The 12,731-nt window shown below is 44.3% G+C and overlaps 1 pseudogene; it reads left to right on the top strand.

Annotated features, from left to right (window-relative positions):
* Positions 1-217: 217 nt before the first annotated feature.
* Positions 218-8,609, top strand: LOC135558140 (sterile alpha motif domain-containing protein 7-like; annotated as a pseudogene).
* Positions 8,610-12,731: the final 4,122 nt, after the last annotated feature.

A 12,731-nucleotide genomic window follows, 5' to 3' on the forward strand; every position in this document is an offset into this window, starting at 1 on the left:
GGTTGACTGATAACCTGAACCAGATTACAACAGGCATTTTACTGAATTGTACAGTTGTTGCTCTGCTGTATGGCAAGTCCTAGTGTGTGCTGCAATAGGGGCCAGGCCTCTCTGACTTCCCTCGGACTCTTCTTGGTTCAAGTTCATACAAGCCCTACTCTTCCTGTAAAAGATTAATTACTGAGTACAAGCTGTTTTTCCAGCTGAGCGCTATACCTCAAAGACTAGTGTCCCCTCTTGTGACTGGTAGTTCAGTGATAATAGTAGGGATAGGCTTGAATGTACAGTAGTCTGTTGTTTTCATAGCTTTGGTTTGGTCACTAACCGGGTGAGTTTTGATTTATTTATACACACATAGACATACTTATACTCATAGACATACTCACTTTACCGCTACCTATGTGTACAAATTACCGCGACTAACCCGCACATTGACCCGGTACCGGTACCCCCGCACATTGACTCGGTACCGGTACCCCCTGTATATAGCCTCGTTATTGTTATTGTTACTTTTTTTAAACTTTAGTTTATTTCGTAAATATTTTCTTAACTCTATTTTCTTACAAATGCATTGTTGGGTTAAGGGCTTGTAAGTAAGCATTTCACGGTAAGGTCTACTACACCTGTTGTATTCGGCTCACGTGACAAATAAAATGTGATTTAATTTATACTGACATTCACACAGGCAAAATGACACTGTGATGCAATACATTTTTCCTTACACTCACATTATGGAGACATTTGACACGCACACTCTTAGTACACAATATACTGTACTCAACACAGATCCCCCCCACCCCCACCCCACCCCCCCACCCCCACCCCAAAAAAAACACTTATGTAAATTTTACATTCTGTCTACCTGAGAAGGACAGATAAAACCTTGAACCGTCCATTTATTAATCCACTATGGTGTATGTCATCTTTTTAAATGTTCTCTCTTCTTACCTCTATCCGTCCCTTTTGTATATTTGCTGAGTTTAATAGATGAAAGCTAAAAGGTTGTGTGGAGAGTGACATTGGCAGCAGGGACCAGGGTGACCATGCTTGCGTGTGGCGCCACATATTTCCCCATAAACCAATTTCCCCTCCACCAGATTTCTCCCCCAAGGTGTTTTCAGGACATCTCAAGGGGCTGATGGAGGCTAATAAGATTATCACTCAAGGTGTATTGTCTGGTGTGCTTACAGGCAAGGTTTGCTGAGGTAAAACTCCTAAACGCCCGGATTACCTCCAACACATCCCTTTAAAGTGCTGTATAGTCAGGATTTAGCTAATCGGATAGTGGGGGGAGGGACGGCCAGGTTGGAAGACACACGGGTCAGCAGATGTTCTCGGGGCCTGGCAGACTAGATGGGACTAACAGGAGGATTAGATGGGTCTGTGAGGGAACTTTAGGGGACTGTGGGGTAGTATGGTACACCACTGACTGGGGATAAAGGCTGCTAACGGTACCCAGTCATTTCAGTAACGCCATGACCACAGCTATTCCAGAGCCACCTCTGACATACTGTTTTCCTGTAGTATGGGGTTGAAAAATTGGAGTCCATTTTTTTATGGATATAAATCTACAGCCCACACTGGTCCTGGATTAAAGCACTTGTCTGTTCAGTGTTATATTTATTCATTAGATGCTAATCAGAGGTGTCTAAGTCAATCAGGTGTAATGACAAGCTGCAATGATATGCGCTGTGTGTGTGTGTGTGTGTGTGTGTGTGTGTGTGTGTGTGTGTGTGTGTGTGTGTGTGTGTGTGTGTGTGTGTGTGTGTGTGTGTGTGTGTGTGTGTGTGTGTGTGTGTGTGTGTGTGTGTGTGTGTGTGTGTGTGTGTGTGTGTGTGTGTGTGTGTGATAATTAAAAGGATTGTTGTTGTAGCAGAGAGAAAGAGGTATATGGAGGCAGAAAATGTTCCAATGTTCCTTTCTGCTCTGAGGTGAATCTAGAGTCTAGACAGTATTCCTCAATCCTCAATATAGCTTTGGTTGCTCCACCGAAACTTCATTGTCAACTTTTGACAACAGTTTATTTTTTTATATCTCAATGTCATCAGTCTGTCTCTCTCTCTCTCTCTCCCTTAAAGACCATTGATGAAAACATGCTTAGCAATGATTAGCAATCCTCACATGCCTATTAAGTGTACTATGGTGTTATGGTAGTATTGTAACGTAAGGGTTTATTGATGGACAGTACACACGTGATCACTGACGAGTAGTAGCCTAATCTTTTCTGAGTCCTGAGGACTTATGTTGCATCCCTCTTGGGCTATAACTTAGTTAATTGGGCAACACGGTCTTGAGTCACACCAACCACCCATGTTTGATATCTATCTGTTCAGTTACATCAGCACACAGTAACTGGGCCATCATTTTAATCATAGAGGGCCTTTCAATGTATAGGTCATGGTTGCCTCCTAGTGGTGAAATATGAGAATGACAAGCAATTTAAAGAAGGTTGCTAAAAGGGGACTTAACTAAGACTAATTAACACTAATCTGCTCAACACCACTTTACCTTTTTTTATACTGGGCAAGTGCGGTCTTTCCTGGACCAGGTATATGTAAGCAAGGTTCCTTCCTTCTTAAAGGACCAATTAGATTAAAACAAGTACTTGAAAACAGACTAAATCACTGTTAGCTAACCATCTGAGGGACCAATCAGCAATATCCCAGGGACCAATGCTGATCCACGGGCCACAGGTTGACAAACATGGGTCTTAAATACTAATCTCCTCATCTCGGTTCCACAGAGAGGCAGTTTCCTAGAGGTCAGAGGTCAGGCCATGACCCCGAGGGAGCAGCTGAGAAAGATGTCAGCGATGGGGGAGCAGGGGGCTCTGGATGAGAAACACTGGTACCGCCTGGTCAATGGCATGTCTGCTGGAGGTAAGGCTGATCCACCTGGCTTGAATCTGCATGTCTCTCTGTTAGCCTGCTGAGTTAAAGTCCTAGGTATTAGTTCGTTCATCCTTGCCTAGAAAATTCCCTCAACCTAACCAAGAGCATTCATACTTTTCCATGCCTTAGAACCAGGAGCTTTTCACTGACCTACGTAATTGCTGGGGCCCAGAACTTTACCTGATCAGGTCACATAGTCAGTGGAAACTTTGGGCCCTAGTTTTGTATCGACTTCTAAATGACGTGACACATCCACCATCGAAGGCTAGGTATTTCAGAAGGTTAGGTATTTCAGAAGGTTAGGTATTTCAGAAGGCTAGGTATTTCAGAAGGCTAGGTATTTCAGAAGGCTAGGTATTTCAGAAGACTAGGTATTTCAGAAGGTTAGGTATTTCAGAAGGCTAGGTATTTCAGAAGGCTAGGTATTTCAGAAGGCTAGGTATTTCAAAGGTTAGGTATTTCAGAAGGTTAGGCATTTCAGAAGGCTAGGTATTTCAGAAGGCTAGGTATTTCAGAAGGTTAGGTATTTCAGAAGGCTAGGTATTTCAGAAGGTTAGGTATTTCAGAAGGTTAGGTATTTCAGAAGGTTAGGTATTTCAGAAGGCTAGGTATTTCAGAAGGCTAGGTATTTCAGGAGGCTAGGTATTTCAGAAGGTTAGGTATTTCAGAAGGCTAGGTATTTCAGAAGGCTAGGTATTTCAGAAGGTTAGGTATTTCAGAAGGCTAGGTATTTCAGAAGGCTAGGTATTTCAGAAGGCTAGGTATTTCAGAAGGTTAGGTATTTCAGAAGGTTAGGTATTTCAGAAGGTTAGGTATTTCAGAAGGCTAGGTATTTCAGAAGGCTAGGTATTTCAGAAGGTTAGGTATTTCAGAAGGTTAGGTATTTCAGAAGGTTAGGTATTTCAGAAGGTTAGGTATTTCAGAAGGTTAGGTATTTCAGAAGGCTAGGTATTTCAGAAGGTTAGGTATTTCAGAAGGTTAGGTATTTCAGAAGGTTAGGTATTTCAGAAGGCTAGGTATTTCAGAAGGTTAGGTATTTCAGAAGGTTAGGTATTTCAGAAGGTTAGTTATTTCAGAAGGCTAGGTATTTCAGAAGGTTAGGTATTTCAGAAGGCTAGGTATTTCAGAAGGCTAGGTATTTCAGAAGGTTAGGTATTTCAGAAGGCTAGGTATTTCAGAAGGCTAGGTATTTCAGAAGGTTAGGTATTTCAGAAGGCTAGGTATTTCAGAAGGCTAGGTATTTCAGAAGGTTAGGTATTTCAGAAGGTTAGGTATTTCAGAAGGTTAGGTATTTCAGAAGGCTAGGTATTTCAGAAGGCTAGGTATTTCAGAAGGTTAGGTATTTCAGAAGGTTAGGTATTTCAGAAGGCTAGGTATTTCAGAAGGCTAGGTATTTCAGAAGGCTAGGTATTTCAGAAGGTTAGGTATTTCAGAAGGTTAGGCATTTCAGAAGGCTAGGTATTTCAGAAGGCTAGGTATTTCAGAAGGCTAGGTATTTCACTAGTCCAGCATGTTGGAGCTCGAAGCCTAAGATTTTCACTGTACCCTGCAATCACACCTGCAACCCTGTACATGTGACTATTAAACACTCTGAATCTGAATCGTGTTGCGCTGTGTTTCGTCGCAGAGCTACGTCAGCGGCAGGAGATGATGATGAGAAACCAGATGACCATGACTCCTCAGATCCTGGCCCAGGGACAGCAGAGGTTACAGGGGGTGCCCACACAGTTTGAGCCCCGCTTCATGGAAAGAGAGCTAGCTCCTCCCTCTGAGATGGTATCTTCTGAGGTCAGGCAGATGCACATGGGGGGTCACCTCGGTCCGCCCATGCCCCCACACCCTGGTATACCTGGCAGGGGCTTCCCTGGAGCTGGCTATAGCTTCATGCCCTCAGAGCCCATGGAGACAGTTGCCCGGCGACAGGAGCTCATCCACAAGCAGAACATCGCCAGGTACGGTCTGACATTGATCTGCAGCTGCATGTTACAGGACATGTCAAAGTACACGTCATGGACTCTAGGGCTTTGGAAATCATAGCCCTCCCTTTTACGGGCCCCTTCAACTTAATACCAAGAGCCTGTTTCATGCACTACATTACAGAACCGTTGGCAGATATGATTTGATTAAATACAGAGGCCATACACAGAGCCCATGTGACCTACAAATGTGTATTGTTATATATATATATATATATATATATGTGTGTGTAGTGTTCAGTTATGTCTGATTGGTGTATTGTGATGTCTAACTGGTGTGTTACGTCTGATTGGTGTGTTGTTACGTCTGATTGGTGTATTGTGATGTCTAACTGGTGTGTTACGTCTGATTGGTGTGTTGTTACATCTGATTGGTGTGTTACGTCTGATTGGTGTATTGTTACGTCTGATTGGTGTGTTACGTCTGATTGGTGTGTTGTTACATCTGATTGGTGTGTTACGTCTGATTGGTGTGTTGTTACGTCTGATTGGTGTATTGTTACGTCTGATTGGTGTATTGTTACGTCTGATTGGTGTATTGTTACGTCTGATTGGTGTGTTATGTCTGATTGGTGTATTGTTACGTCTGATTGGTGTGTTGTTACGTCTGATTGGTGTGTTACGTCTGATTGGTGTATTGTTGCGTCTGATTGGTGTATTGTTACGTCTGATTGGTGTATTGTTACGTCTGATTGGTGTATTGTTACGTCTGATTGGTGTATTGTTACGTCTGATTGGTGTGTTGTTACGTCTGATTGGTGTGTTACGTCTGATTGGTGTATTGTTGCGTCTGATTGGTGTATTGTTACGTCTGATTGGTGTATTGTTACGTCTGATTGGTGTATTGTTACGTCTGATTGGTGTATTGTTACGTCTGATTGGTGTGTTGTTACGTCTGATTGGTGTGTTATGTCTGATTGGTGTATTGTTACGTCTGATTGGTGTGTTGTTATGTCTGATTGGTGTATTGTTACGTCTGATTGGTGTGTTGTTACATCTGATTGGTGTGTTGTTGCGTCTGATTGGTGTGTTGTTACGTCTGATTGGTGTGTTGTTATGTCTGATTGGTGTATTGTTACGTCTGATTGGTGTATTGTTACGTCTGATTGGTGTGTTGTTATGTCTGATTGGTGTATTGTTACGTCTGATTGGTGTGTTGTTACGTCTGATTGGTGTGTTGTTGCGTCTGATTGGTGTGTTGTTACGTCTGATTGGTGTGTTGATACATCTGATTGGTGTGTTGTTACGTCTGATTGGTGTGTTGTTACGTCTGATTGGTGTGTTGTTACGTCTGATTGGTGTGTTGTTACGTCTGATTGGTGTGTTGTTACGTCTGATTGGTGTGTTGTTACGTCTGATTGGTGTATTACGTCTGATTGGTGTATTGTTACGTCTGATTGGTGTGTTGTTACGTCTGATTGGTGTATTGTTACGTCTGATTGGTGTATTGTTACGTCTGATTGGTGTGTTGTTACGTCTGATTGGTGTATTGTTACGTCTGATTGGTGTATTGTTACGTCTGATTGGTGTGTTGTTACGTCTGATTGGTTTGTATTGGTTTTTTTCAGGATGGAGATGAATGCCATCCTCCATCAGAAGGAGATGGAGAACGCGCATCAGAAGGGTCTGATGGGTATGGAGGCGCCCATGATGTACCAGTCCAATGCCATGGCGTTCCGAGGGCGCCAACGCCTCCCAGACGGCCACGACGTCTTCGTCCACCGCACCACCCTGGAGGAAATGCAGGCCAACAGCCTCCTGATGTCCTCCAGCCCCTATCCACCAATCAGCACACTGCAGAGGGAGAGGAGCCGCAGGGTCGGTCGCAGGGCAACTAATCACAAGAGCACAGAGAGCCACGCGTCGGGCCCAAAGGGCCAATCGGAAGACAAGAGCGTGGAGCAGAGTCCCGGCGGTGCCTCGGGAGAGGAGAAAGAGGCGGAGGGGAAAATGGACATGGGAGGGGAGGCGGCCAGCAAACAACATCAAACCAAAATGGACGCACAGCTCTCGGCGGGCAGCAGGAAGAGCTACAAGGAGGAGGAGCAGGGCCTGCGCAAGGCCTGCATAAACAGTCAAGATGGCTGCCCTGACGTTACCAACTGCAACAGTGGCGCCAGTGACAAAGACATGCCTGGCCAATGCTCTGCATTCCAGTATCCCTCCGCCAGTGGGCCTATCCCAGGCATGCCTTACATGTTCCCTCATGGTGGGTCTACTTTCTACAGTCTTATTTTGATCAAAACTCTCAGGGGTTTGTGCTGCTGCCTTTGATTTGATTTGTATCATTTATTTGACCAAGGGATAGATGTGAGCCGTGTGTGTGATGTTTTGATCAGGGCACCCCAATCTCTTTCTCAACGGAGAAGATATGTCCTCTATCCAAGACCTCAGGAAGTGGACAGTGGACGACGTGTACAACTTCATCAACAACATACCCAGCTGCTCTGAATATGCTCAGGTTGGTGTCTTTTCCTGGTCATCATCAAAACAGTAGAGTGACTTCCTGCTTACGAAAATCAATAACAACAGAATTCAAATCTGCCAGGACTGTCACCGTTGTTTCTTAACAGTTTGCACCCTCCCCCGAGACAGTCCCACTTTGCAAATTTGAATTCTGTTGTTGATGATTTTTGTAAACAGACAGTTGCCTCGCTGTATATAGTGTCATACTGCTGCACCTGCCTTTTAAAGGATGTTCTTCTAACTGGTTAAACGTTCCTGTATTCCTCCTCCTCATGTTACCTGATTATTCCCTGCAGACGTTCAAGGACCACGTGATAGATGGGGAAACGTTGCCGCTCTTGACAGAAGACCATCTACTGGACACCATGGGACTGAAGCTGGGCCCTGCACTCAAGATACGATCACAGGTAGACAAACCATCAAACAAATTCGGACAGCAGACCAAAAGATTTTCAAGTGCTGTCTATTTAATTTTCAATGGATTAAATATTTTGCAAACCATTTTCGGGGAAAAAAAAGTATTGATGCACATAGTTTCAGCACATAGTTTATTATAATACCTTTTGGCATCTCTATCTTTGTCCCACCCAGGTGTCTCGACGGCTAGGCAGCATGTTTTATATGATGAACCTCCCGCTCGCCGCCGCCGCCCTGCAGGCCGCCCCTGAGAAGGCAGGAGGAGGCCGATCGTCAGAGATCAGCTCCCCTGTTAACTGTAACAGCCCGTGCACCAGAGACCCAGAGGGCCTGAAACCAACCGACTCCCTCCCAGAGATTGACAACCCCTCTCCCCCGTCGGCCAGCAGTGGAACTGCCTGAGGCATCAGTGTGTGGAAGAAGAGTCGTCAGCCAGTGGCTCAGATCCAAGTTGACCACTAGCCCCTACCACATACATACCCTCTAAGGACTTCATGTAGATTTTTAAGCATTGGATGGGTATAAGTGATATAGTAACAGCTGCATCTTGCCCTCTGATTGGCTAGATGGAATTGTTGCTGTGTTGGATACACCTGTCCAACCTTCAGAAGTGCACAGGGAGTAGGAAATAGGCTTCGAATAGGAATTCAGCAAGTGTTTCAGCCCAAAGAGCTGCTTTTAAGCTGCTAACCATTTCCGTCAGTTAATTCTAGTGTGTTTAACCTGCTAGGTGTATGATGGCATTTTTGTATGTATTTAGTTACAGTTGAAATGTTTGGTACTTTTTTCCACCATGTTTCAGATTCAAGATGGAGGCAACAAACCCCAAGCCATTAGAAATATAGATGGCTTGATGAAGAATGGGAAGAACACTGAATATACACATGACCTCTGTGTTTGGGGGGGAAAATAAACTGTATTATGTAAATATTAATGCATTTATTGTGTTTTTGTAGCATAATGCTTTCCAATGAATGTGTGATATTATCAGTTTTAATGAATATAAATGATTGATTTTAACGTCACAATGTAGCCTATCAAATCACTGTTTTTTTTACACGTTTTCTATGTTTTGTGGTTCAGTTTTGAAACATTTTTAATGTAGCAATGTACACTGAACATCAATCATATAAATAATTAATATGTCGATAGCTACACTTTATCTGAAATTGTACAGTTGGCACTCATCCAGTTTATCTACATTCAGGGGCGGACTGGGACCAGAAATCGGCCCTGGCATTTCCAAAACACAGGCCTATTTTTTTCCTTGAGGCCCCCCGATTATTAGCCAGATAATGATCAAGTTAGACAGGCCCACTGGGCATTTTTTTTATCAGCCCATAGTCCTCTCCTCTCCAGTGGTATCCTCAAAATGCCAGAGGGCCAGTCCACCTGTGTACATTAGAATGAACACCCTTGACCCATTAGAGCACATTAGAATGAACACCCTTGACCCATTAGAGCACATTAGAATGAACACCCTTGACCCCGTCGTTTGAGATACAGTGGTGGTAAGGCTATTTCAAATTCAAATCACATGCTTTGATACTAACAATAGCCAAATATAATTACCATAAGATAACATTATTATTACAAGGTGATTAATTCGATATGATTTCTCGAAGAAGGGTCTCTTGTTGAGGAAACTCACCTTCCAAGATAGAAAAGGGGTATCTGGAATGGTTCATGCTACCCGGGATCCTAGGGACGTCCCTACCCCATTGAAGTTTACATTTTAAAATGGTTAATGGTTAAATGGTTAAAAAGGTTTACGGTTAAGGTTAGGCTAAGGGTAGGATTTAAGGTTCACAACCCTTGCCTTTTGGCTGATCCATTTGTGGTTTCAGGTGTGGAGGTAAATGAATGGAGGCACCGAGATGTGATTTTGCTCTCAAGAAAAGGCCGCCATTGAAAGGAGTGATTACTGGGGAAGCGGTAAATGTAAAAGATGACCAACTAAAGGGAAGATTCCCGGGGTTTGTGATGCTCGTCGTTTGGTGCGACACAGACAGGGTAGCGTGAGTGGTGGAACACAAGAGTCATTGTCTGTTCTTTAGAGTTTTGATGTTGAGTTTTAGCCTGACAAATTGATGTTAGGATATATAAGTTATCCTGTATGAGCTTTTGTGCCAAATACATTATGTTGTTACAGGTGGGACGCTTATGGGCATGTGGCAACAGTGTGTAGGAGGGAGGTTCTTAGGTGTGATACATGTGCAGAAGGACATGAGACAAATGAATGTGTAGCATTGGGGAAAGTAGTGGTATGTGTTAATTGTAGATGTGCCCATGGGGCTGGGGATCAGAAATGTCCGGTGCGAGAGAGGCAGGTTGAGGTTTCCAGGGTCAGAGTAGTGCAAAAGTTGTCATATGCTGAAGCAGTGAAGAAAGCAGAGTAAAATGAGTCAAGGGGGAGTGATCCTGAGAGGAGTGGTGTGACTAGTAGATCTGTCCCAGAACCGAGGGATAAACCAGCAAGTGATATATATACACTACCGTTCAAAAGGTTGGGGTCATTTAGAAATTTCCCTGTTTTTGAAAGAAAAGCATGTTTTGTCCGTTTAAAATAACACCAAATTGATCAGAAATACATTGTAGACATGTTTAATGTTGTAAATGACGATTATAGCTGGAAACGGTAGATCTTTAATGAAAAATCTACATAGGTATACAGAGGCCTTTTGTGCTGAATAATGAAGTAATTAAAACTGGCATTCTTTAGACTAGTTGAGTATCTGGAGCATCAGCATTTGTGGGTTCGATTACAGGCTCAAAATGGCCAGAAACAAAGCACTTTCTTCTGAAACTCGTCAGTCTATTCTTGTTCTGAGAAATGAAAGCTATTCCATGTGAGAAATTGCCGAGAAACTGAAGATCTCGTACAACGCTGTGTACTACTCCCTTCACAGAACAGTTCAAACTGGCTCTAACCGGAATAGAAAGAGGAGTGGGAGGCCCCGGTGCACAACTGAGCAAGAGGACAAGTATATTAGAGTGTCTAGTTTGAGGAAAACACGCCTCACAAGTCCTCAACTGGCAGCTTCATTAAATAGTACCCGCAAAACACCAGTCTCCACGTCAACACTGAAGAGGCGACTCCGGGATGCTGGCCTTCTAGGCAGAGATGCAAAGAAAAAGACATATCTCAGACTGACTAATAAAAAGAAAGATTAAGATGGGCAAAAGAACACAGACACTGGACAGAGAAACTCTGCCTAGAAGGCCAGCATCCAAGAGTCGCCTCTTCACTGTTGACCTTAAGACTGGTGTTTTGCGAGTACTATTTAATGAAGCTGCCAGTTAAGGACTTGTGAGGCATCTGTGGGGGTGGAGGTGTGGATGAGAGGAGGGATGATAGTGGTAGTGAACTATTATAATCCGTGTCAAGTATTGGACATAGAAGAGTTGGAGAGAGTGGAGGGCCAGGACAGAAGTAAGGTCAGGTGGTGTGGGGATTTTAATGCCCACAACACGCTCTGGGGGGACGGATGGGGGGGATGGATGGATCGAAATGGCCAAGTGATGCAAAATCTGATAGAAGTTAAAGATCCGGTGTACCTGAATGATGGCCGAGGGACCAGGATTGATGTAGACACAGGGAAAGAGTCTGCCTTGAACCTCACTCTGGTATCTAGTGTGATGACAGGAATCTGTTAGTGGGAGTTATGGGAGGAGTTGACAGTAGGGAGTGATCATTACCCCATAGTATGCACAGATGGCCAGAGGGAGGAGGAGGTGTCAGTGGATGGAGTAGGCAGGTGGGTGTCTGAAAGGGCAAAGTGGGATCAGTTTCAGGAGCTGAGTGAGCAGGTGATGGCTCGGGTGGATATGAGAGGGGAAGTGGATAGTATGAATAACTGGCTGAGAACAGCTTCAGTGGGGGCAGCTACTGAGGTGATACTCAGGAGTTCAGGGAAGAGGAGGAGGAGGAAAGCAGTCCCGTGGTGGATGCAGGAGTGTGGGGATATGGTGAGGAGCAGGAACAGGGAATTTAGAGTACTGAAAAGGACACATAACTTCAAACATCTGAGCAGGCCCAGGCTCTGGTGAGGAGAACTATACGTCAGGTAATATCGCCGTCATATCGGCGTCGGTTCTGTGACACCATTGGAAGGGCGACACCAGTGGGAGAAGCCCGAGGGATGATTAATAGAATGAGTGGGGTCAGAAGGGAGTGGGATTATCCAGTGTTGACAAGTGGGAAGGATGTGGCAGTAACAGATGAGGAGAAGGCAGGACTAGTAACCGAAAGGTTGTGAGTTCAAACCCCCGAGCTGACAAGGTACAAATCTGTCGTTCTGCCCTTGAACAGGCAGTTAACCCACTGTTCCCAGGCCGTCATTGAAAATAAGAATTTGTTCTTAACTGACTTGCCTGGTTAAATAAAGGTAAAATTTTTAAAAAATTAAAAAAAGATGATGGCCAAAGCGTTAGTCCAAGTGCGTTGCTCGGCAAATTGGTCAGAGGAGGGGCAGAGGGAATGAGAGAGGAGCATCTTGGAGTGTTGGATAGGGGGGAGGAAGTAAAGGATGTGTTGAATGCACCATTTACCATGGCAGAGGTGAAAATGGCAATAGGTAAGGCTGGGTTAACTTCACCTGGGAAAGATGAGGTGTGGTATATTATGTTGGCCCATTTTAGTAATGAGGCACTGGATAAGCTATTGGTGTTGTACAACAGAGTGTGGGAGGAGTGGAAACTACCAGGCAGCTGGAAGGAAGCAGTAGTGTTACCAATCTGGAATCTGCGGAAGGACCCAACGAGGCCAACAAGCTATCGGCCAATAGCTTTAACATCACATGTATGTAAGATTATGGGGCGTATGATAATGGAGCTTGTTAATTAAGCTTGATATTATGGGGATAGGAGGAAGAACGTACAACTGGATAAAGGATTTCCTGTTTTGGAAGGTCTGTCCAGGTGAGGGTCAGGAAGTCTCTCTCAGGCAGCTACATGGTGGATAATGGCCCACCACAGGGGA

Source organism: Oncorhynchus masou, chromosome 17, assembly GCF_036934945.1.
Source record: "Oncorhynchus masou masou isolate Uvic2021 chromosome 17, UVic_Omas_1.1, whole genome shotgun sequence".
NCBI classification, from domain to species: Eukaryota; Metazoa; Chordata; class Actinopteri; order Salmoniformes; family Salmonidae; genus Oncorhynchus; species Oncorhynchus masou.